Raw genomic sequence first — 21,852 nt, 5'->3', positions numbered from 1 at the left:
GTAGGATTTTGAGTGAAAACTGAAAATTTATGATGAAGATACAGCAAAGTCTTGGCTAATCTCATGGAAATCTGTGGCCTCTATGATTTAGCCCATGTTGGGCCAATTAATGCGCTGTGTCTTTATATTTCCACTGCAATCCTTGGTTATCAGTTGACCGAAAACAGCACATTTTGAAAAGACAGCTATGTGTACTGGAGGCAAATCATGAAGTTACTGACAGCTGGAGAATGTCTGCTGATAACAAAGACAAGTTCTTTCTTGATGGGAGTATTTGGGTGGCACACCAATTTTTCTACCATGACATCAAAGTGATATCCTCAAACAGCTATAAGAAAATAATGATTAAGCTAGACCTTCATAATTTATTATTGCATAATTCAAAACTGAATGTAAAATAGACATTTTTAGTCATAGAAAAACAAAGAAAACCTGTGATCAGCATATCTACTACAGTTGAGTCTTGAATAACATAGGTTTGAGCTGCATGGGTCCACTTACATGTGTGTTTTTTTCAATCAAATGCAGTATAGTATATGTACAAAATATAGTATTTATGAACCTGCATATACGGAGGGCCGACCTTTTATATACGTGAGTTCTGCAGGGTCAACTGTGGGACTTGAGTGGGTGTGCATTTTGGTATATTCAGGGTACTTGGAACCAGTTCCCCACGTACACTGAAGGATGACTGTATAAAGAAAATATTTTCTGTAAAAGGAAAATGATGCTATGTATTAGCTTAAAATCGCAGGAAGAAATGAATAAGTATTCCTTCTTTTCTTGAGGCTTTAAGTAGGAACCATTTCCTTGCATTTTATAGTTTGTAAAGGCTGCTTGAATTCTTCAGTTTATGCTCCCACCCATCTTTCTTTTTTCTTTTTTTATTAATTTTAAGTGCCAGGTACATGTGCAGGATGTGCAGGTTTGTTACATAGATGAACGTGTGCCAGGATGGTTTGCTGCACCTATCAACCCATCATCTAGGTATTAAGCCCAGCATGCATTAGCTATTTTTCCTAATGCTCTCTCCCGACCAACTCCATCACCCAACAGGCCCCAGTGTGTGTTGTTCCACTCCCTGTGTCCATGTGTTCTCCTTATTTAGCTCTTATTCAGCTCCCGCTTATAAGTGAAAACATGTGGTGTTTGGTTTTCTGTTCCTGCATGAGTTTGCTGAGGATAATGGCTTCCAATTCCATCCGTGTCCCTGCAAAGGACATGATCTCATTGCTTTTTATGGTTGCATAGTATTCCATGGTGTATATGTACCACATTTTCTTTATCCAGGCTATCATTGATGAGCATTTGTGTTGATTCCATATGTTTGCAATTGTGAATAGCAATAGCTAATATTTAAAAATAATACATAATTTATTATCATCATACTAGAAACCTGTAAAAATGATCAGTGAACTTGAAGACATAGCAATGTTCAACTAAACAAAAAAACACAGAGATAAATATAAAGGTTAAAAAATAAAAAGAGCTCTAGGATATTCTGCTATAATATCAAGTAGTTTAATATTTAGCTTTTTGAATGCATAGATATATATTTTTAATTTAAAAATTTTAAAGTTATTCCTTCAAAGATAATCACATCATGTCATATCATGGTTAAGTAACTGAAAACCAGATAAGAAAATAAAAAGAAATCAAAAGGAAGGCAAGGAATACTTGCTACCTTCACAGAAATAAGTTAAGAATGACAATATATAGCTTGTCTGAAACTATGAATGCCATAAAGGCAATGACATGACTTTAAGGTGGCAAATAAGGAGGTAAATCTTCAAATCTAGAATTCAATGAAAAAATAAACACATTTTCAGACAACCTAATTAAATTTGTCATCAGAAGATCTATACAATAGATGTTTTAGAAATTTTTGAAGCAGAAGAAAATGATAACAAATAGAAACTCAGATCTATGCAAAGCACTCAACAAAAAACAAAAAAGTTTCTAAATATAAAATAATTTAATGCTCATGTTAAAATATCTTTAAAAGATTATGAACTAAAACAAATAGCACTACAAACAACAAAATAATGTACTGTGATGCTTATAATATTTGAAAAATTAAAATTTGTGGCTGTAACAGCACAAAAAGCACAAAAATTGGAGGGGGTAAGTGTAAATGTATTGTTGTAATTTCCCTCATTTTAAGCATGTTGATACAATATCTGGGGTTATAATGAGATAAATTTAAGATGTGTATCATAAGCACTAGAAAAGCACTTAAGAATAAAAGTGTATACTCAGTAATTTAATTGTGAATATAAATTGAATTATTTAAAATATCTTCGATCCAAGAAGATGCAGGTGAAAGTGAACAGCGCCAGATGGGAAGGGAGAAAACAGATGCTATAATGGTGGATTTAAACACCATTGAAAATTGCATTTAATGTAAATGCAATTTTAACACTAAACTAAACATTCCAACTAAAAAACGTACATTCGCAGACCACTCAAAAAATCAAGACTCAGGCCAGGTGAGGTGGCTCATGCCTGTAATCCCAGCACTTTGGGAGGCCCAGGCAGGCAGATCACCTAAGGTCAGGAGTTTTCACACCAGCCTGGCCAACGTGGTGAAACCCCGTCTCTACAAAAGTACAAAAATTAGCCGGACATGATGGCAAGTGCCTGTAATCCCAGCTACTGGGGAGGCTCAGGCAGAAGAATCACTTGAACCTGGGAGGCGGAGGTTACAGTGGGCCGAGATGGTGCCATTGCACTCCAGCTTGGGCTAGAGATCGAGACTCCGACAAATAAATAAATAAATAAATAAATAAGTAAGTAAATAAATAAATAAATAAAATAGATTAAAATAAAAAATAGGCCAGTCACGGTGGCTCACGCCTATAATCCCAGCACTTTGGGAGGCCGAGGCAGGCAGATCACGAGGTCAGGAGATCGAGACCATCCTGGCTAACAAGGTGAAACCCCGTCTCTACTAAAAATGCAAAAAATTAGCCGGGCGTGGTGGCGGGCGCCTGTAGTCCCAGCTACTCGGGAGGCTGAGGCAGGAGAATGGCGTGAACCCAGGAGGAGGAGCTTTCAGTGAGCCGAGATCGTGCCACCGCACTCCAGCCTGGGCAACAGAGCGAGACTCCATCTCAAATAATAATAATAATAATAATAATAATAATAATAAAATGAAATAAAAATAAAAAATAAAAAATCAAGACTCAATTGCATACTGTGTATAAGAAACTCACTTTAAATATAAAAAACAAGTAGGTTAAATAACAGAGTAATAGAGACATACTATAAAAACACTAACCGTAACTAGTACAGTGGCTGTATTTAAGAAAAAGTAGATTTTAGAAAAAAAGTGTTTAGAGAGATGAAGAGGGATATTATACCATTATTAAAGGGTCAGTTTTTCGTGAAAAATAATCATAAACAGATGTACAAACACTAAAATAGATTGAAATTACATGAAACAGGCCAGGCGCGGTGGCTCACGCCTTTAATCCCAGCACTTTGGGAGGCTGGGGCGGGCGGATCGCTTGAGGTTAGGAGTTCGAGACCAGCCTGGCCAACATGGTGACATTCCATCTCTACTAAAAATACAAAAAGTTAGCTCGGCATGGTGGCGGGTGCCTGTAATCCCAGCTACTCGAGGGGCTGAGGCAGGAGAATCGCTTGAACCCGGGAGGCGGAGGTTGCAGTGAGCAGAGATCATGCCATTGCACTCCAGCCTGGGCAACAGTAGCGAAACTCTGTCTCAAAAGCAAACAAACAAACAAACAAAAACAAAAAATGACAGAATTGTAAAGAAAATTTGACATATCTATAATTATAGTTGGAAACTTCAACATTTCACTCTCTCTAAGTGAGGGAACAATTCAGCAAATTTACTGAAAGTATAACAGAAGACCTGAACAACACAATCAACTGGTGTGAACTTAATTGACATTTATTCAAAACATACAAACAGCAGAATACATGCTCTTTATAATAAACCATATTGTGAACCATGAAAATAAATTTCAACAGATTTAAAAGGATTTAAATAATACCAATCTCTGACTATACTGGAATTAAAAATCAATAATAAAAGCATGGGAATAAAACAAATATTTAAATATTAGATAACATATTTTGCATTAACATGAGATTATGAAAAATTATAGTATATATTTAAAAAATTTTGGAACTCAGTAACCATAAACAACCCAACATATCAAAATTGGTAATATGTCACTTAAGTAAGACTTAGAGGAAATTACATATTTTTTAATGCATATGTTAGATTTAAAAAGTTCAAAAGTCAAGAACCTAATCATGCACAATAAGATTCTAGGAAAAGAAGTGCTAATAAAATAGACTGTAAGCCAAAGGATAACTAAAATAACAGACCAGAGCAGAAATCCATAAAATATAAAATACTCAAGCAATAGAGGAAATCAATAAAACAAAAGGCCCTTGTTTTGAAATCAGTGACATTAATGAAACTCAACCAGATTTATCAGGAAAGAAAGAGACATGAAGCAAGTCACCAATATCAGAATAATTGAGGGGACATAAGCATAGATCCTGAAAGGACAGCTAGAAAATGTTAGAAATAATTTTATGCCAATAAATTTGAGGGAAGAAATTATTAAAACTAACTCAAGAATAGAAAATCTAAATATTCCTATATATCCCTATATACACACATATAGAGAGAAAAGTTATAAATTTCACAATTAAAAATCTCCCTAGAAAAAAATTATCTTACTCAATTGATTTCATGGTAAATTCTGTGACACAGTTAAAGAAATAATACCAACTCTACATAAACTTGGAAAATACTGGAAGAGGGACCACTTTCCAAATAATGTTATGAAGTCAGAATTACCCTGGTAGCAAAACCTGACAAAGAAATTACAAGATAAGAAACTACACCTTAATACAGTTAGTGAAAACAGATTTAAAAATACTTAACGAAATACTACTGAGGAGTATTCAGTAATATTTCAAATGATTAATGAACTGTGACCAACTGTGGCTCATCTCAAGGCTGCAAGGTTGTTTTAACATTGAAAATCATTACAATTTTTATAAAAGGAAAAATAAATTTCAGTAGATAAAAAATAAACTTTGACAAAATCAACACCTATTAATAATGAAACGGTTTTAAAAAACAGAAAACCAAACTTTTCAAGTAGATACATGATAGCTATGAAAAAAAGCCAATATCATGCGCAAGCTCAGAAAACTGAATATATTCCCCCTAAGATCAGGCACAAGACAAGGACATCTGCTCTCACTACTCTTATTCAACATTGCACTTACCCAATGCAATTGGAAAAGAAGATAAATTAAATGCATATAAAATAGAGAATAGGAAGTAATACAACTCTTCATTAGTAGATGATATGATTGTGACTGTAGAAAATCCAAAGGAATCTAGAAAAAAAAAGTACTAAAAAGTAAGCAGAGCAAGGTCACAGGACAGAAAATTAATATATAAAAAATTGTATTTCTATAACTGTCAACAAACAATTGAAATTGAATAATATGTACAATAACATAATAAAATCACAAAATACTTTGGAGAATTTAACAAAATATGTGCAAGGCCTGCTCCATGAAAAAAATCAAAACAAAGCAAAATAAAAAATCACTGGGAGAAATTAAAGAAGACCTAAAATCATGGTGTCATATGCCATGCTTATGATTTGGATGACTCAACAATTTTAAGATGTTATTTTTTCTCAAATTGATTAATACAATTAATGTAATCTCATTTACAATCTCAACAGGTTTTTTTTTCTCTTTAACAACTGATTAATTCTAAAATCTACATAGGCAAACAAGACTTGGAATTGTCAAAACAATTTTGAAACAGAAAAGCACTATTTGAAGATTTATACTGTCTGATTGACTTATGGAACTTAAGACTTCTGGAACTACAGTAACCAAGATATTGGGCTATGGATGCAGGGAAAGGCTATATATATATATATATATATATATATATATATATATATATATATCTCCTATTACATAATGTCTTTCTTAATACGCATATCTTAATGGGGCAGAATAGTCTAGAAATAAGGCTAGAAATTTTGGACTAAGGAGTCAAGGTAAGTGAACAAAGAAATAATTGCCTTTTCAACTGAAAATAAAAAACCTGAACATATGCATTCTAAGTAATTCAGCAGTTGCAATCTTAGATATTATATATCTATCTCTCTACATAATGTATATAAAATAAATCTTGATTACTGTAGTTCCACAAGTCTTTCAATCAGATAGTATAAATTCTCCAACAGTGCTTTTCTTTTTCAAAATTGTTTTGACAATTCCAAGATTTTTGCTTGCCTATGTAGATCTTAGAATTAGTCAATTGTTAAAGGAAAAAAAAATTGTTGACATTGTGAGATTGCATATACATACATATATATATATACACACACACCAAATAAAAATGCACACATGTTTAACCAAAATACATAAATAAAAATGTTCACAGAAAAATTTTTAATAGACAAAAACTAAAAATGCCAAAATGTCTATTTGTAAGAGAGGGTAAATTTGATATATTTGTTCACTGAAAAAAGTATGTCAATAAAAATGAACAAACCATATTTACAGGAAACAAAATGCACGAATCAAAAATATGATACTGGGTGAAAAACATTTACATACATTTCAAAACCAGTGAAGTAATCAAATGATAATAGAAGTCAGAATATGGTAAGCTTGCAGCGCAGGTAATAGATGGGAGGAAACACAATAGAGGTTTCTGGGGACTGTCAGCGTTCTCTTTCTTTATGTGACTTGTTATTTCCTGAGTGTTTTAGCTTTGTGGAAGATTTGCTGATGTGTGCACTTATGAATGATGTAATTTTATATGCATATTATAATTTAAACAACATGCTAAATAATTTGTATTTTTAGCGTCATCTTTCATTAGACTAATATGAGATTCTAAATAAGACTATTTCAAAAATAGTTATTTCTCTAGTCTTTTTTTAACTTTTATTTTAAGTTCAGAGCTACATGTGCAAGTTTGTTACACAGGTAAATGTGTGTCGGGGGGTTGTGGAGATTATCACTATCCTTCTCACTTGACTGTTTTTACTTTCAAATTTTAGGCGAACATTTAATATCATCTTTTACTTTTCTTAATTCTCTTGTTCCTGAAACAGCAACTGAAACCATGTAGCTGTATTGGTAATGGACAATTTAGCATTACTTATTACTCCTGTGTTTTGACATTATATAAAATGTATTACAGAATATAACGTAAGGTAAGTAAGGATTCTTCTTTTTAGATTTATTTCATCCTGAGATACATTTAGACAAGACAACAGTCTCTTATACCAAGAAGCCAACATACTTTGCATTCATGAGCATTTTAAGTAATGAAAGAACAAGAAAAGGATGTGATCAGATAACGTTACCAGTGCGACTTGCAAATCTGTGGATGATCTTGAATTTGAAACAAGAAATAGAGTATCAAAAGACAATGGAAAATTTAATCTGATGTGGAATATGTGGAATCAGTTAAATATGTGGTTATAAGGTGCAGATAGAGTTCACAATCATTACAAGTAGGCTTGGAAGTGCTGGAGTAACATCACATTCTGGTAGGTAAATATGAAAGCAGACTAAGAAATTGATAGGAAAATAAGTAGAAAAGAAAAAGTAAATAAATCATATACTGAGGTACTCAGGTCTCATCTATATTGAACAAATGGCCAAGATAGTATTGCGGGAAGAATGACTATTCGGAAGAAAAATAAATCCCTAAAGTAAAGATATAACCAAATTTACTCAGTTTTAAGAAGCAGTTTCACCTTCTCAGACATGGCTTTGAGATTTAAATTTACTATTTCAAAAAATAGAGAGATAATAAAATTTATGATGACCTTATTTACAACATTCATATATGAACTTGGTAAAAGGGTTAGATAATATCAATTCCCCAGTGAACTGAAGAAATGAGGCCAAATTTTCAAAGTTTGCAATCAACGCTGTGGAGAAACAATCAATAGCCCAGCTCCTACCTGCCAAACTGTTACTTCTATTAACGTGATTCAGTTCACAGAAAGAAGTAAGAACAAGCACACTTCATTTAACAGGGAGCTTTGTTCACTTTTAAGCTGACAGCAAGTGTGCAACTCTGATAATATTTTTAATTCCCTTTTAATTTACATCACTGATGTACAATCCCCTAGGCTCTTTCTCCCTCCAAAAAAGAACAAATTGGCTAGTTAAAGATTATCTTTTTTCCTAACAACTCATATTTTGGGCTTTGGTTTGCTAACGAGATGTATACCATGAAGAATTCTTACTAATCTTTAAGGAAGCCTGTGAAAGGTACCAGATATTATATTCTAGCTATGCTGTCATCTTTTAACAGCAAAAAAAATTTTTGAAAAGAATTTTATTGGAAAATTTTAGCACATATATTTTATAATTTTTAATGGCATGAATTTGCATATAATATGGGTATTTAGCATATAGACATCAAGGTATTTGAAAATAATTGTTGGATTTATATAGATATCAGTATCAATATAGATGTATATAATAGGTATTCATATTCTGACTTATAACTCTTCCTATGTAATTTTTACTTATATTTTTGGAGGCCATTTTTTGTCTGTTTTGGTCACACAAAAAGATTTTCTTCTGAAGTCTTTAAGTTTTCTTTCATGTGTTTGATATACACCTTTAAATAGCTATTATTCATATTTTTATCTGCCTTATGTGAATTTTTTATTAGGTTCACAGGAAGCTGCTTTACCTACAGAAAAGTAACTGTATGGAGGGCAATAAAAATCAACCGTTCAAAACTCAGATAAATGTTAACTTTCAAAGTAAATTCTGAGCCACAAAAGCTAGCTATGTTCTGTGTTGTCAGTCAGTCATGTTATGTCAAAGGAAAGAAAAGAATCTATGCCGTGTGTGTGTGTGTGTGTGTGTGCGCGCGCGCATGTGTGTGTGTGTTGTGTGTGTGTGTGTGTGTGTGTGTGTGTTGTGTGTGTAGGTAGATATGGATATCTATATCCATTAGGAATTTGTCCAGCAATATTACTAATCTGCATTTAATTCTAATAAATGAGTCTACTTTATTTCTGTTGCCAGATAAACTTCTTTGACTTCTAGGCCCTTTCAAACTGACCTTTGTTAGCTTACTCTTGTTCATTTAACAAAATAGTTACTAACTACTCATTAATCAGACAGTGCCTATTACCCAGAGGATTTTAAAGCAGTTATTAGTTGAATGGGTGAATGAATGAGTAGATGAATGAATGAAGAAAAAGCATTAGACTTTGGGATTACTATTGGAGGTAGAAAGGTTAATCAGCTAGAACTCTAACCTGTGGCGTCTGCAGTCCAGCAGGTTGTATGTGACTAAATGGATAAGCTCTAGCTAGAGAGCTCAGAAACTTCAGAGAAGGAGGAGCCCACTTATTGCTCTGGGGTGCAGAGAAGACTTCACAGAAGACATAAAACGTAAGATTAGCCTTGCTGCTGAGCAGATTTACTCTGTGTGGAGAGAAAGCAAATAGAATTTGGTGCAATGAGAACATGAGAAAAACCAGGGAACCAGAAATATTAGAAAAAGAAACTCCAAATAAATAATTCAATGTGGCCAGAACACAGATTGGCAATGGGAATCAAAGGTAAATTAATAAATGTTTATGGATAAATAAGGAGATGTCTTAATCCTCAAACCAAATGGGAGGGATTTTTTTCTGTAGTCAATAGAGAATCACTACAATTTTAGGATAGGAGGTGGAAGGAAGGCGGTTGACACAATCAGCTTCCATTACTATGAGTTTATATTTTAAGTAAAAGGTATTTTAACTTCATAATATCTAGTTGTAAAAGATAAAAATTAATTTCAAAAAGACAGGCGACCAGAGCGAGACCCCGTCTCAAAAAAAAAAGACAATTCTTAATTTTCTGTCATTCCAATCAAGAATCAAAGAGATAAAGTAACAGTTTAAAAAAAAAGGTAAAGAAGTAAAGGTTAAATAATCAGAATTGTGATTTGACCATTGCCCCAATCAGTTCTGTGACAATAAACAAGTCATTCCATACCCCAATATGTGCTTTCGTAAAGGAGGAAATACTAATACTAATACTCATACATTCAGTTTCCCAAATCCTATTATAATTCTTAATTCATTGTCTAAAAACACATTTTTGCTTGACTCTGACATTTGCCAAAATTATTCAAATATACCTTTGTTTATAGTATTATAACGTTTTAAAAATGGAATATATTCTCAATAGTTTCATTTTTTGGCAAAAAAAAAAAAAACCCACACTAAAGTTAACTAAAAAGGATATACATGTTTAATAGCCATTAGATTCTTCTCCTTGATTAGAAGTGAAAACTGAAAATATTTTGAAAATTGCCTTCTCATTTTGTTATTTTTCAGAAATTAGAAATGTTTTTAATTCCCTTGAATGCCTGGCTACCTTGTAATATTCAACATCAAATTTATCATGGCAAAGTGCAAAATGCTTTGAAATCTGCTTGTAGACAAAGATGCCCAGGGGAATCCTTTAATTCTATGTATTGTAGCAGGCCCACATATCAGTTTATAGAACTGCTTCTCGGCTAAGAAGCCTCATGACCTGATTTGCAAGGGCAATTCACTACAAAACTCCATGACTCTACAGTTATCTTTCCTGCCAAATACCTACTTATAATCATCTTTATTTTTGAAGACTTTGGAAGAATTAAGAAGCCAGTGTTATTCGCTTCACATGCCATCTTCAGTAAGGAGCCATTGTCAGTGCTATTTGAATATTTGAATTTCAATACAAAACATTGTATATTACATTTTTATCTTAATTTCCCCTTAAAAGAATCAGTGGATGTCTTCTGCCAGCAGAACTCAGTAAAAGGAAGATACAGAGATAGATTGAGCAAATCCCTTAATCTCCCAAGTCCTCTGTTTCTTCAACTGTAAAATGGGCAGAATGAGCTAGACATGCCTCCAAGGTACATCCCATGGAGATCACTAATTCATTACAAATCTTTATACCTCACTTTGAAAATATAATATACCATAAAAATGCTAAATGTTATTATTAAATATTCAGAATGAGGTTTTTCTCTAAATCTACTGTCATATGCTCAATTGAATGCTAATAATGTTAACTCTGTGGGATACAATTTCAATTATTCATGGGAGTAGCATATATAATGTGTCGTGGTGAATATGCTGGGCAATGTATTTTCACCTATCAGTATGACGGTTTCTGACAAAAACTCCCTCTCCAGGTAATGTGAAATGAGATACTTTAGGCAGCTATTTCTTTTAACAACTCTTCATCTGATATACAACTTTAGAGGAAAGTTTCTGCAATCTGTGTCAAACTCCTCGTCTTCAGGGAGGCCAATTCACCTACATCAAACCTTCGTATTCTCAAATGAGTGGGAAAGGCTGGAAGGCGAGAGGGCTTTGCAGAGAACGAAAAAGAAAGTGACATAAATGAAGACAGAGAAGTCAAACATGTCCTAACAGGGTTGAACATAGAAACTCGTACCAAGGAAATGAAATACGCACGATATGGGCAATTTATTTTTACACAAAATAATCCTCAGTATTCTGAATGATTTGAAACTCTGAATTAAAAACTGGCCTTAGGAAGATGCCATACTTTTTAGATAAAAGTGAAGGTGTTAACAGTAACCAAAATGAAACTACAAAATAGATAAATGATGAAAATAAATAAGTAAATTTGCATATGAAGACATTACTTTATTTGAAAAATTGTCGTTTATGGAACTCTTCAGAATTCAGTGTTTTGAAGATAAGTATTGTTGCTTACATACGTAAACAACATTAATTATCCTAGAGGAAAGATTGTGGCAATTATTTTCCACTGGGCATAGAGGTCCATATTGGTAGAGTAATTCCAGATTTATATTGTGATTTACTTGGAAGTTCATGAGTAAGACAGTCAGCTGCATACATGGGTGAAGGATTCAAGAAGTCAAAGGCACTGGCTGCTATAAGGTTTTTCTCTAAGCCCTATGGAAACACATTGTTAACTGAACATCAAGTTTAACACGACTCCTTTGAGAAAAACTCTCTGTTCTTTCACATACTGCTATCAAGGGCCACTTAAAAGATAGTGACTACCCAGATTGGTTCAGTCATTTTGCTTCTTAGAATTTTTGAAAAAGATTATATAAAACAAAATTTTAATAGCAACATTATTTATTGTGGTAAATTCTGGATATAGTGGTAAGTTTCCAATAACAGTAAAAGAGGATGTTAGGCAACTATAAAAGCAACAACTATGAACTATGAAGAAATATTGAAAGTAATAATTTTAAAATTTGAAGATAATGATTTATATATGTATGTACATACGTTTCAAATCTATAATTGCATACATTCAAACATATGGCAAATTTAAAAAGTAAAACTAAATTCTGTTTAGGAATGTGTAAAAATGTGGATAAATTATAGATTCTGTGATGCTTTGGAGTTTTAATTCTGATGTTTCATGAAAAAAAATTAAGGTATTAAAGACCCACTTCACATAGTAGTACACCAAGATAAATGCATTTTTATTAATCAAGGTGGATATGTTGGATTAGAGAGTAGAAAAGTTAATTGTATATAGCATACCTACTATGTGCCAGACACAAAAGTGATTTAAACGTATATCTCATTTAACTTTTCCAACAAGTTTAAAAGAAAATTGCTACTATTCTTACTTTCAGATAAGAAAGCTCATAGTAAAAGAGCCAAAACACCCTGTTTAATGTTACAGAGGTGTCAGAATAGATTCAAACTGAAGTCTGTCTTACTTACATACTTTCCATACGATCCATGTTTTTTTTTCCTCCGGTTATGTGGAATGCCTGGAAATGTAATTTTAGATGGGATCTGCAGAAGGATTCTTGTTAGATGATCAGTTGAGGTGCAAGATGAGATATGGTGCCATCATACTGTGGAGGGAGAAATGATAGGGAAACGAATGATGCCAAAGGTTAATTTTTACTAACTCTCAATTATATTTGTTATCTTGATTTCAAATTTTTAATCCATTGACATGGGATAAAATACTCAGCCATTATATAAAATCAAAGCAGATATTTTAATTCACAAGAAGTTTGGCTCAGCTGAGATTCAGAAGCAAGTTTATTCTTCTTTCCTGGAGAGACAGGTGTGTGAAATTCAGATTAATTATGCTAGCTGATGCCTGGAGGGGACCATTTCTGATCTAATATCTGGAAGCATTTCTATTATAAAAGGCTACTGCTTCTTAGGACTGATTACTTGGCAATAAAGTAGAGGGTAGAAAGTCAAAAGAGTGACAAAAAGATGATACACAATGCAGGAATATAGTCACTAAATATTCAGTTTTGCAGATATTTAGAATTCCACATTATATAATACATGGATAATGCAGAATTATGAATTAAAAGAAACTGATAGAAAATTCTCCTTACTGAACTATCAAAAAATATTAGGCACATTCCCACCATTGATCCCTTCTCCTGACCTCTCTGGGAATTAGAACATTTACTTGCCCTAAAAGAAGAAAAAGATTGAGATGGAAAATAAGTGAAAAGGGTAGCAATACTGAGCATTCTTAAATATAAGCCAAAAGCTTCTTTGATGAGAGAGAATAGATATTTGTACCTGATCAGACAGACACATTAGGTTCATAGGTACATACAAGTACCTATTCTCTGTCATCAAGGAAGCTTCTGAGAGAGAGAGAGGGAGGAAACATATTTTACAATACACCAAGGCAACTGGCATGAACTAGACCTTCCAGGCACACTTGTCTACACTGGCCATGTCTGAGACATTTGTGCTCCTAATTGGTGTGATTCCAGATCTTGCATTTTCTGGAAACATGAGAATGAAGGGCCCCTTGCACCTAGGAATGAATGCTTCTGGCTATATTAAACAGGTATTGCTTTCATCTTGCCATCAATCAAGACAAGGCTTAGGAGACCTATCAAATCAGAAGTTGGTGGAGATTCTTCTCTCTCCTCAAAGACACTTTGCTTTCCTCAAGGAAAGTGCTACTTTGCAGTAGCACTACAGACTAAGATTGAAAATTGTTCTTTAATGGATGTTCTTTAATGGACGGATAAAAATTATTCTTTAATAAGAACCAATTAAAGCAATATCATCAATAAAAGCAGTATAGACGTATACATATAGAGATAAGGATGGTCTTGAAAAGATATAAAGGCAGATACAATTAATAGCTAAAAGTAAAATAATGTTTTAAATTCCACAAATCAAGTTTTTAATTATATTTCTCTTTTGGAAGATAGCCATTTAAAACCTTGCAAATACCCTACACTTTAATTTTAATAATGAATATTTAAATACGTTCTCAATTTTGCTTCCCTGAACACAGAAATTTTTTTAAACTTGTGAAATTCGGATATTGCATGGTTATCTTAGTGTGTTAATGAAATAGGCAATCTTAATTAACATGTTTTTCTAAATGGGGCAAAGGGATAATTAATGCATTAGTATTCTTCTCTCTCTTTACCTCCTGGGTGGATTTTAGCTAAGATGTATGCACATATAGATAATATGGCTTTGAAGTAATTTTCAAAGAACACCACACAAACTATATACATTTTAGTTTAGCTTCCTAATACATTGTTTTTTAACTTCACCAACTCCCCTCACTATTTAACCCATAATCTGAATTCATGACCATTTGTATAAGTTTTTTCAGGAAAAGAATTATTCTGAGTAGTTTTAATCTGCTTTTGCTACCATTGGTTTACCTCAATTTATTCTGCTAATCATATCCTGAAATTTAAATGACTTTTATTTTATTTTATTTATTTATTTATTGAGACAGAGCCTCACTCTGTAGCCCAGGCTGGAGTGCAGTGGCACGATCTCAGCTCACTACAACCTCTGCCTCCCAGGTTCAAGTGATTCTCCTGCCTCAGCCTCACAAATAGCTGGGGTTATAGGCGCCTGCCACTACACCCGGCTAATTTCTTGTATTTTTAGTAGAGATGGGGTTTCACCATGGTGGCCAGACTGGTCTTGAACTCCTGACTTCAGGTGATCCACCCACCTTGGCATCCCAAAGTTCTGGGATTATGGGTGTGAGCCACTGTGCCCTGCCTGACTTGATTTCTGTTATGTAGAAAATGCTAGCCACTCTTATCAAATAAGTTATTTGATGCAAAGAAAATGAAGCTCAAAACTTAGGGAACATAGAACTTTAAAAAGGTAAGGCGAAACTAGTCTGTAATGAGAAGAAACTTGTTTATTGCAATAAAATTTTATCTTTTTTTTTCTTTTTTTTAAATTTTATTATTATTATACTTGAAGTTTTAGGGTACATGTACACGACATGCAGGTTTGTTACATATGTATACATGTGCCATGCTGGTATGCTGCACTCACTAACTCGTCATTTAGCATTAGGTATATCTCCTAATGCTATCCCTCCCCCCTCCCCCCACCCCACAACAGTCCCCGGTGTGTGATGTTCCCCTTCCTGTGTCCATGTGCAACAGCAATAGACTGGATCAAGAAAATGTGGCACATATACACCATGGAATACTATGCAGCCATAAAAAATGATGAGTTCATGTCCTTTGTAGGGACATGGATGAAGCTGGAAACCATCATTCTCAGCAAACTATCGCAAGGACAGAAAACCAAACACCGCGTGTTCTCACTCATAGGTGGGAAATGAAAAATGAAATTTTATCTTTTTTAAAAAAAGAGATATTAGTGACACCGAATTCTTTCAAAAGTCTTTTCTTTGCAAATGTTGCAAGTTTCAAATGATTGATGAGTTGATAATTTTCACATCCACTAGAATTCATCATATTAAGTTAATGCATTTTAGTTAGAAGAATTTAAATTTCTGTGCTTAATACAGTTATTCCTGATATTTATAAAATTAGTCTTTAGTTGACATTTTTATAAATAATTTTTTTCTTTGTGTTTTCGGAGTGTGTATACAATACATCTACTGCTTTTTCAAAAAAGAATTGTATTATTGAGGATTCAGAAAATGTTAGTAGGCCAGCATTACTTCTCAGAAAGAACATTAGAGCAGTTGCACTTAGCTGAGTAGAGAGTTTAGCCTATCATATATATGTTAGCCTATCATACATGTATCATATATATCATATATATGATAAGCTAACATATGATATATAATCTATGATATCTCTATATTATATAGAGAGATATGTGTGTATAGGTATATATGCATGTATATGTGTATATATACACATATATGTGTGTGTGTGTGTGTGTGTGTGTATATATGTATATCAGGATGCTAGCCTGCTTTTTTTTGAGAGAGCTCTCCTTCAGCCTGAGCCAGTAATGCAGCAGGAGAGACTAAGGAAGTGGTATCCTCAGTAAAACAAACAACTCTTTTATTTTCTATTCTTAAGAGAGTTGGAAATCTAAGTTATGTTTCAGTTCTTTCTCACTCTATCTTTCTGTTTTCTGGAGGACGGTTGTGTTAGGACTAGGGAGACAATATAACTTACCTTTCAATACACCAAGGCAACTGGCATAAACCAGGAGAGTTCCAGAAAAACAGGGATCTGTGATTGTAATATCACAGATTGTAATATCAATGACTGACTTAAGATGAAATCCAACTACATCTTATCATAAGACAGATTACTTTTATTCACAAATATTCTCTCTTCTGGCTGTGTTTCTGGCATTTTCCAATTTGTAAGATTAGCTGACTTTATGTTTACTTCAGGACAGCCAGCCAATATGGCCCATAGATTTATAAGTATTAGCTTGGAGCTCACAGGTGTCTTGTTTGGTAATAATAAGAAATATTTATGACCTTTTCTGTCAAATGTGGCAAGTTATTACCTGTAAATTGCCAGATGCATTGTTTAAAGTTTCCAGATGGATCAATGCTCAGCTGCTGTTAGTATAATTTTGTGGTATGGGCTGTCCTATCATTCCTGAAAAATATTCTCTTCCAGGTGGCAATTTCTTTTCTTATTCTCAAATTACAGAAACATTTGAAGCAAGCCAACGAATGGCTTATTATAACAGTATCATTGCAGTACTAAAGGACTAATGTGAAGAAAATGCCTCACATGCCTTTGCCATTGGACCCATATTTTGCTGTACACAGTGAATTAGCTAGGTGAAAAGGTGGGGTTAAAAACTGCATTCTATTAATTTTTGTCACCATGGGGCACTGCAAAATTGAATGCTGCCATTGAACATTATTGCTTTAGGCTGGTTCCTTCTCATTCTTTGTGTCTCAGCACAAGTAGCAGAGATAGCCTCCCTGAGCACACTCTCTAATGTAGCCTCTGTCATGTAATCTCTGAAAATACGCATCACCATTTAATTTCATGTATTTAGTTTAATTGCATATCATTTCGTAAAGCAACTTAGGCCACACTAAAGGCAAAGGGAGAGGTTGGAAGTGAGGTCTGGGAACCTGTTTGTTGAGATTGTGAAATATAGTAGAAGATCAATAGCATGTGTAACATGAATAACTAAATGAGTGAATGACTGAATCAATGTGATGTTTTTCAGAAAGTCAAGGACTTGCTTACTTGAGACATTTCAGTTTTCATTGTGATAGGCTTGCCATGATAACTTTATATATTATTTTTCTATTTGATTCTATCCTTCCCCTTTTATTACACATATATATCTTATATGTTATTTTATTACATATATATTATATATATATTATTTTATTACATACATGTATATATATCTTATATATTAAGATTCCGAAATGTGGAAACTTTCAAAGCTGTAATCAGAATCATCTCTCAAATATTTGGTAACCAGAGAAGCCAAACATCCAAACTGTAGCCACTCCCATGGTCCACATGGAAGAGAGCCTGCTACTACTACTAAGCCAGCCTCCTGGCCACAGCTGACTGGACAGTTGTAACAAGTAGCCCATAACAAAATTCATGCACAGGTTTGCCAGTGGCCTTCATGGTGGCAGAATGCCAAAGCTCTGCTGAAATAAGGAAGATGGTGATTAAATGGAAAATCAGATAGGGAAAATGGATGAGTGGGTTTAAATAGGAAAGTAAAGAGGACCAGTTGATTGGTACTGACAGAAGCAGAGGAAAAGCAATGAAATTCTGCTGCTGAGGGGATGATAAAATAATGTATTCAGCAGAACTTTCAAGGAACCTGGGAACCTATCAGGAGGCATGGTTGTCCTGTAGTTCCTGTTCTTCCTGGGAGGCCCAGATATTTATATTTCACTAGGTTTCTCTGAGACCTGACACATGTGCTCTGGATGTATCCATACAATACATTTTCTATTGTTGAAATAACCTGAATGAGCCTCTGCTTCTCATAAACAGAAGAGTGTTGTGTAATCCTAAATAATATAAAATCTCTCCCCAAGTTATGTTTGACCTAAAAATTATTTCTGCAGCTTACGTATGAAAAATGGCCATCAGACATTATGGGAAATTGGTATATTTTAAACAAAGTTTTGATGTCTTATCATAAGGATGGCTGGAAAGTTACCACTCCATCCTGATTTCATCTTGGAGAAGGAAGAACGCTAATGTCACTTTTTTGGATTCACCCAATGAACTAGTGTAGCAGTTCCCACTGCCCTTGTTTCTTCTGCTGCTGCTGCTTTCTTCTCTGTCTTCTCCTCATCTTCTTCCTCCTCTTTCTCTTCTTCTTCCTCTTCCTGTTCTTCCTACTGTTTTATGATCTCCTCTTCCTCCACTTTCTCCTCCTCCTCTCCCTCTTTGTTCCTCCCTTTCTGATTCTACCCTATCAGAATTCTGATACTATTTGCCTAGCCAATAGTATAAATGTTACTGTGTTATGAATCTCAGGCTACTATTCGTAGCAAGAATTAACCTAGAAGATAATGATGTAAACAAAAAGTTGCACGCAAGTTTCCTTGCAGGATATTTCATACTCAGAAAATAGATTGTATATAATGTGTGTATGTGTTTCATGTATGCCCTTGTACATATTGCCAATAACTAATTCTGAATATTAATTTTAAATGTGGTGAAATAAATTTATTGCCATCTACTTTTTTACTAGAGTACCTTTGGTCTTTGATAATAGGTTTGAAACAGCTTAATGCAATAAACTTGCTTGCAAAAAGAGTCATCTTATATCTAATTTATAGACATACATAAGAAATTACTCTGTAAAGAGGACTACTTCAAAGTCATCAGGTAGCTGCTGCATTTTATCACCATTATATTAACATTATCATGACAAGGTTGAAAACTCAGCACGGGCAAGATTTGCAAGTTACTGTGCAAGTGTGACTCTTAATTATAAGTAACAATTCATTTTGAGGTACATTAGTATGCCTCAAAATAGAATCTAAAACCTTATTTCTATGTAATTATAATTAAATAATTAAAAGGACTCATTTTAAAATTTTATAGAAAAAAAGAATCTCTTAAGGGTTTTATCTTCAGGTTAATTAAAAATGGTTTATTTTATTTCTTGGTTAATTACTGAAATTTAGAATCCATAAATAGACATACTGAAGGAAATATTTTTGTTGTCTATGAAGTTCTAAATCAGTGGTGAATTCATGAAATGTTTGCCCATGTGGTACACAATGAAAGTCATCACATGAAGAGCTTTTTACCCAATTAAAGAGAAAATAAGTCGTTCCTCTTTAATTTACTTTTTTGGGGGAAAAGATACTCATTAAACTTTACTCTTTGTACTATGAGCCATTATTTGTCAGAAAGTTTACAAGTTTCATTTTTCTGCTAGCCTTTTGCTGACCAAACCAATCATTTGCAGTAGCAACCATCAATATAATGGTTGAAATGGGCTCCTTTCCATGTAAGCATTTAACTTTAAAGGCTGAATTGGACTGGCTATGCAGGAGACCTTGCCACTTGGTGTTATTGCATTCAGTTAAGCTAAAAAAAAAAAAAAAAAAAAAAGCCAAAAATCTGTGATTCTATGTTACTTCAATGTAGACATTGTCCATTCTTTTTAAAACAAAGTTTTTGTACCTCTTCTGCCCCTGACAAGAACTACTCATTTGCAAATCCATGCCAGGATTGCATAATAAACAACCATAGGAGTCTGTCTCTGAATTCTTCCAGATTAGCCCATATACATCCATTCTATACTTCCTTTGCCACCTACACTCTCTATAGAAAACAAGTGATCTTTTAGAAAATATAGATCAGATATCACCAATTGCTTTAAAGACTGTAATGATTTCTTATTAAAATTAGAATGAAACACAACATCTTTATATGACATACAAGGCCCTAAACAATGTACCCCTGCTTATTTCTTCAGCCTCATCTTCTACTAATCTTCTTGACATTCATGCAGTGGGCTGTAGCCACAGTAGCTGCCACTTGAACTCACTGAGCATTTTCCACCTCAAAGTACTTGTTTTTTTGTTACTTTTACCTAATAGCCACTTTCAAATCTTTGCTTTGCTGGCTCCGTCTTATCACTGAGGGCTTGATTCAAATGTTACTTTTTAAAGGCATGTTTTAAAATCTACACTAGACATCATTTTTAATGGTGACAACTTGGATTCTTTCCCCCTGTGACTGGGAATGGCCCCAGTTTGTTCCCTATGATGACTTCTATTCAGCATGGCACTGCAGGTACCAACCCATTAAATGAAACAAAACAAAAGTCATTCCTTTTGTTGTCACTTATCAGCACTGAAATGGATGATAATAATATAATATTACTCATGGACTATGCAATTCTGGGCAGGAAAAATCTAAAATAATGTAAGGATGTATTACTGAAATAAAAAGGAATTTTCCAGCAACACTAATATACATGGCCAAAATGTAATAGTCAAGTGCACTTCAAACTTCAGGTGAAATAAATGGATGTCTCCCAATCCTTGATTTTAGCCCAGTGAGACTGATTTTAGACTTCTGACCACAAGAATTGTAAAAAAATAAATTGGTGTTGTTTTAAGCCAAAGATTTGGTGGTACTTTTTTGTGACAGAAACAAAAGAAAGCTAATACAGCCACCTGAAATATTTTGTTTAAAAAGTTACTTTTTCAGAAAGGACTCCTCTGCATTCCTCATCTGAACCCAAATTGTCTTACTAACTTGTTTAATTTTCTTTATTGCATATATTGTTATTTCCCTATCTCTATTCTTTCTGTTTTCGTTGATTTCTTTATTGGTTTCCCCAGTCCCCATAAGAATATACAGTCCTTAAGGGCAAAAACTGATTAGTGTTGAATGCATGAATTGTCTCATCCTTTGAATTTTTTACAATTCTTGATGTCCATTTGATTTTATATCTCATACCATTATTACTCCTTCAGGTGCCTTTCTTGGCAGCCCAGTTTGGTCTTGTTTTCTGTGTATCTGACTTTGACATCTCTTTAGTTCATAAGCTCAGCACAGTATAACCCAGTCAAGGATAACTGTATCCTTGGGGGATGCTTTAGTGGCCTGGAAACCTGAACAGAAGGGTGCAATTTCTGCATAATTTCCACCCAAATGGATAGGGAGAATCAATCTCTTTGTAATTATTTTCAATTGATCAAAAAGAGTAAACTAGGTCACATCAAGGTCAATTTGTTCCCTATGTGGGAAATATGTAGTTTAGAAAGGCTCTACTGGAACCAGTTGATAATAGCTTGCAAGAGCCAATTGTTAAGTATTTAGGAATATGGTGAGTCACTTGTTAAACTTACATGATAGAAGTATTTATACCACAAATTTGGGAGCTGCAACAACTAAGAGCCTTTTCTCCCACCAAATTGTAGGTTATCAGCCCAATACAAAATATATTTTCCATTCAATGACTATTTTCCAGTGATTTTGCATTGATGTGAAGGTGAATTTACTCTTTACCTTGTGAAGAAGGTGATAGGACTTCTATTTTGTTGAGAACATGT

This window comes from Pan paniscus, chromosome 4 (genome assembly GCF_029289425.2).
Source record: "Pan paniscus chromosome 4, NHGRI_mPanPan1-v2.0_pri, whole genome shotgun sequence".
Taxonomy (NCBI): Eukaryota; Metazoa; Chordata; class Mammalia; order Primates; family Hominidae; genus Pan; species Pan paniscus.
The sequence above is the reverse complement of the archived record's forward strand: the minus strand, read 5'-3'. Positions refer to the sequence as shown.